Here is a 6,000-nt window from a genome sequence, read left to right as displayed (position 1 = left end):
GCAATTGTATATTTGCATGCCAGCAGCAACATTTCACAATAGTTAACAGCTTGTTGTGTGCCTGCCTACCAGCTGCTGATGTGGTAAAGTTTTACTGCGTACATACTTGTATGTGTGGTGTGATGTGTGGGATCGTGGGAGACGTTGGTCAGCCGTGTGGCCAACATGAGCTAATCAGTTGTTGTATGTTTCTCATCGGAATCATGTTCTGGAAAAGTTTAGTCGACTGCACCAAAGAGCTTACTAATTTCTCACAACTACTTTGTGCTGCCATATAGACATTAAAATTTGTATATAAATTTCATATTTTTAGGGACGCCTTTTTGTCTTTTAATAAAGGATAATTCCAATTTAAAATTATATCTTTATAAAATTTATTCATTTTTATGTCACTTGTTAAATTTTCAAATTTATTAATTGCTTATGGAAATTAAAGGAATTTTTCCAAACGAGAATGTATCAAAGTTCATCAATAATGGGTAAGAGAGACGAAAAATCCATAAAACTCACTGATCCAAAGTTCAAGGTGCTTAAATCGATATACTATATATGTATGTCCATATTTCTTCATGTGAGAACAAACCCGTCAATGGCGACCCCGTTTATCATAGCGCGATACATGATAAACGACAACTTGAAACTTGAAATTAAAGCTCGCGGCACTTGGTTTCAACAAAACGGCGCCCACACATCACATCAATCAATGGATTTTTTGAGAGAATGCTTAGGTGAGCAGATAACTGTATGTTTTGGCCCGGTCAGTTAGCCACCAAAATTGTGTGATTTGAATCAATGGATGGGTTACCTAAAACGGCCAACATTTGAAAGAGATACTCTTAAAAAAATAAATGCGAAATAATGTTCTTTCAAATGAAAATAAACTTTCCGCATTATATTTGAAGTTTCTGTGTTTTTTCGTTAAAAAGTAGGAAGCCTTGAAATGGATCACGCTTTATATGTTCTTATATGCATGCCATTTTCTAATTTACCGCCATTTTCTAATTTACCGCCATTTTCTAATAACACCCGTTTAAAAGTTAATTTCATCAGTTTTCATCAATATAATTTTTATAAAGCGAATAAGTAGGTGTTAAACTATTTAAATAATTTTGTCTCGTATTAAAATTCTGACAAAAAGTGCGCAAGCAAGAAAATATACAGTTAATGCAAAAACAAGCTAAAAATTTAAAAAAACACAGTGACAAAACTCAATCAGAAAAATCAAAATTCAATTCATGTCTACGCATTTCAACTTGTTGTGGCAGTAAGTAAACTTTCCTTTTCATGCTTTTCTTGACCATTCGCTCTTTGTCTGTGCCGCGTATGCAAGGCACAAACAATTCGATATCTCGTGCATTATAAATTCGTTATAAACAAAGTTTTCACAGCTTAAAAATTAGATGATAAGTCGTAAAATGAGGCTGAAAATTTGGAAAATAAATATGTTTTCCATCAAACTTTGTTTTAAATAGCATTTGTTCCAAGTTTGTACTATAAACCTTAATGTGATAAGGTTTGAACAATACGAAATTCACATCAATTGTGACAGAAACGTACCCATCGTTAGTTATTCATCAATATTTATTTCAAATTAATCTTCATCAAATTTTATACATCTCTTCAGCGAGGTTTGTTTTATCCCTTCGATTTCGCGGGTTTTCGGAGTGGCAATTTCAGTTTGGGGAACAAGAAAAAATCACGCGAAGCCTAGTCTTGAGAATACGGTGGTTGATTGATGATATTCATATCGTTTTTGGACCAAAGAGACCTGTTTACGATACTCTTTTTGAAAAAAAAGAGCTTTATCAAGATGAGTCGTTTTATTCACCAAAATCATTCAAATGGACTCGAGAGAGCTGAGCTCTCTAGCCATCTCTGTAACATTTGACTAAGGATTTTCAAACACCATATCACTCTTTTAATGTTTTTATCAGTTGAAGAGGTCGAAGGTTGTCCAGACATGCCTCGATTCCGCACACGAAATTTGATTAGAAATACCAAATTTGAGACAAATTCTTTTTTGGATATTTGTATCCGTTGCAAAAATCGCAACGTATTACTGGTTAGCAGATCCCATCAAATTATGAAAATGAATTCTTTGAAATATCATTTACCCGGGGAATTTAATTATAGTTTCCGGGTGCTTTTGTGTCATCATGTATATATGGAGTAGCGTGGAAATATTTAAGGGTGTTTAACATCTGTGAAAAAAAATTTCGTCCAAAGCGAAAAGTGTTAGAAACCATATTTTTTGCAATCATTTTATTCAAAGACTTCCGTTAGGAAGCGCTTGCAAATATATTATAATTCAACTTTTTAAGCTGACTCGTTTTTGTGTGTGTTTTACCAATATGCGGTGCTTGTTCTCTGCTAAATGCTCTTGTCTTGCTCTTTCCACCAGCTTCGAAAAAAGTCTTTGTAATCCTGCATAAATATTTATTCGATGTCACTTGTGCCTTCGGTGGTAGAAGGTCAAGTTTTGTAAAATATGAAATTCTGCGCACAAAATTTTCTGAATTCACATCGGTGTGGCTCAACGCCGTGGCATAACAAAAAGTCATCACACTTTAATTGAAAAAGCTGACACGTTCTGGCAACTAGGTAATAGCTGTTTGCTTGGGTGCGCCTTTAGGTATGAAAAAGGTGTAAATACTGTCTTAAGTAGATTTTCTCGCGTATTTAAACTTTGCAAACAAATTCGCATCGCCTACCAATTTTACGAACATTTACTGCCATTTTTATACTCCCTCTGCAATGCTGCTTTAAAATGATAAGCTTTATGATACAGTTGTTTATGTAGTTGGTTCTTGTTCTAAAATGTGGCTGAGTTTTCAGATCATCCCATATATTCCCTTCACACTTATCAAGCCACAAGCTATATTTGCTGTATTCGTGTTTGTTGCTATAACATCGTATTTTTGGTACCAATTAATTTGTCAAAAGCTAATTATAAAGTTAAAGATATAAGAATGGGCTAAGTTCGGCTGTAATCGGTTATTTCATGCTCTTCTTTCTTGTCAGAACAAAAGCGAGGGAAATACCTACAGGTGCATAAGGTTTGTTAATTACTTGTCATATAGGACAAGTTTTCACCCAATGTAATCCATTTTAGTTGCAGGAATGCATACCTGGGAGAAAAGCACACCCACTAAATTTAATTATGATAACTTTCATATTGGCCGATATATGGGTTCTCAGGTTAAGCGGAAGTTCGAAAAGCTTTTTACTACGTATCCCCCACGTACGAATAAATTAATGATGAATTAACGAATGAAGAGAATTATTGATCGATTCAACGCATTTTCGCATACATGCATGCTATTATCGAAAAATAATTATATTTTAATTCCTATAATAAATCTCACAGATTTACCGATATTTTAAACAAAAAGGGGACATAGTTCATATTATCAGCATATATTGTGCAAATGATTAGAACAAGGAGACGAGGTGAAATCAGAGTGACTATATCTCTATCCGTCCGTTGTTTTGTGCAAGGGATAGTTTGGTTAAAACTTAAACTATCTTGATAAAAATTGGTAAACCTTTTCCTTGGCAAAAAGTTGACAACGTGTTCGTAACAAGTTGAAATTATCTGGACATTCCTAGATTCTTCTTCTTAATTGGCGTAGACACCGCTTACGCGATTATAGCCGAGTTACCAACAGCGCGCCAGTCGTTTCTTCTTTTCGCTACGTGGCGCCAATTGGATATTCCAAGCGAAGCCAGGTCCTTCTCCACTTGGTCCTTCAAACTTCCAACTCTGCTTTCCCCGGCGGGTATTGTGTCGAATACTTTCAGAGCTTATGTGTGTGTCGATTCTTTTTTCACGGGTCTTTTCCAAGATTTGGCGCATGGTGAATATCTGGTCGTTTGTTGATTTTCCAGGTCAGAAGCCACACTGATAAGGTCCAATCAGTTTGTTGACGGTGGGCTTTAATCTTTCACACAATACGCTCGATAGAACCTTATATGCGATGTTGAGGAGGCTAATCCCACGGTAGTTGGCGCAGATTGTGGGGTCTCCTTTTTTATGGATTGGGCATAGCACACTTAAATTCCAATCGTTGGGCATGCTTTTGTCCGACCATATTTTACAAAAATGAAATAAATGCTCCTTATCAGTTCTTCGCCGCCGTGTTTGAATAGCTCGGCCAGCAATCCATCGGCCCCCGCCGCTTTGTTGTTCTTCAGGCGGGTAATTACTATTCGAACTTCTTCACGGTCGGGCAATGGAACGTCTGCTCCATCGTCATTGATTGGGGAATCGGGTTCGCCTTCTCCTGGCGTTGTGCATTCACTGCCATTCAGCAGGCTGGAGAAGTGTTCCCTCCATAATTTAGGTATGCTCTGGGCATCGATCACTAGATCACCTTTGGGGGAGTATGCTCCGGTCTTGAAACCTTCTGTAAGCCGCCGCATTTTTTCGTAGAATTTGAGCATTACCCCTGTCGGCCAGCTTATCAAGCTCTTCGTACTCACGCATTTCGGCCTCTTTCTTCTGCTGTCTGCAAATGCGTCTCGCTTCCCTCTTCAACTCTCGGTATCCATCCCATCCCGCACGTGTAGTGGTCGATCGTAACGTTGCGAGGTAGGCAGCCTGTTTTCTCTCCGCTGCGACACGGCACTCCTCGTCGTACCAGCTGTTCTTTTGCACTTTCCGAAAACCAATGGTTTCAGTTGCAGCTGTACGTAAGGAGTTTGAAATGCTGTCCCACAGTTCCCTTATACCGAGTTGTTGACGAGTGCTCTCAGAGAGCAGGAGTGCAAGCCGAGTAGAAAATCGTTCGGCTGTCTGTTGTGATTGCAGCTGCAGTGCGAATCTTGGCTGCAACAAGATAGTGGTCCGAGTCGATGTTAGGACCTCGGAGCGCACGCACATCTAAAACACTGGAAACGTGTCTTCCGTCTATCACAACATGATCGATCTGGTTGGTAGTTTTTCGATCCGGAGACAGCCAGGTAGCTTGATGAATCTTTTTATGCTGGAATCTAGTACTACAGATAACCTAGATTACAGTCTGAAAAAAAAAAACAAAATCAGACCTAACCTCGCCTATTTCCCATTTTACTCAGTTCAATCTGATTCTTTCTTTTTCCAGTATGCAAAGACATGTATTGGGATAAAACTTTAAGCGAATAGTTCCTCTCGTCTGCCTTGTGTAAATCGGACCGAAGCTATTCTACCTCTCTGCTATCAAATATGTGGATCAAAATTAGAGTTGCTAACTTTTTATTGAAAATATCGGTCAATCTGTGATTCTCTTTTTGTCGATTGAATAGGTTCGGTCGTTCTCTTTTCGTGCTGCAAAAACCAGCTTTGAAATTGATGTTCTCCCTTATTGTGGATTGGGCAGAGCACACTTAAGTTCCAATCGTCGGGTATGCTTCCGTTCGACCATGAAATCTGTTGTTGTGATATGTTTTTGGATTTTAAAACCTTATCTCTACTTTTACTGGTGACGGCTACTGCCCACTGAGAAGTTCCAAATCTGTTCAATTCGAAGGCGGAAAAGCATTGACTCTTAATCTTGCAGTTGATATATAATCTATGGTTATCGAATATACTTTTCGAATAACGTTGTATTACTAAAATCAGCATATAAATCCAATGGTCTTTCAATCAACATTTTAGATACTCCCTCAATTACTTTATTTTTAATTGTCTTAATTAGTTTGGTCGTTTCCTACGCAACACTGCTTCAGAATCAGTTTTGGCAGCCAAGAAGAATGTGCTCTAAAAGTGAAAGGCTGTAGAAAACTAAACTCATTCCGACAGCACCATCGACAGGCGTTGCAACCCGCTCTCAACTATTGACTTAGTGTGAATTTTTAAACAAGCAAAAAGGCAAATGTGTTACGGTGCAAACCGCAAAATTTACTTTTCTACTTTTCGAGCATTTTTCGAAATGACTCAAAATGCACTAGTGGGAAAAAACACGATCCGGCTATTGTAGTTTATAACTTTAATTGGATTAAATTTAGCGCCAACATAGTAGA

Source organism: Bactrocera tryoni, chromosome 2, assembly GCF_016617805.1.
Source record: "Bactrocera tryoni isolate S06 chromosome 2, CSIRO_BtryS06_freeze2, whole genome shotgun sequence".
NCBI lineage: Eukaryota > Metazoa > Arthropoda > Insecta > Diptera > Tephritidae > Bactrocera > Bactrocera tryoni.
The sequence above is the reverse complement of the archived record's forward strand: the minus strand, read 5'-3'. Positions refer to the sequence as shown.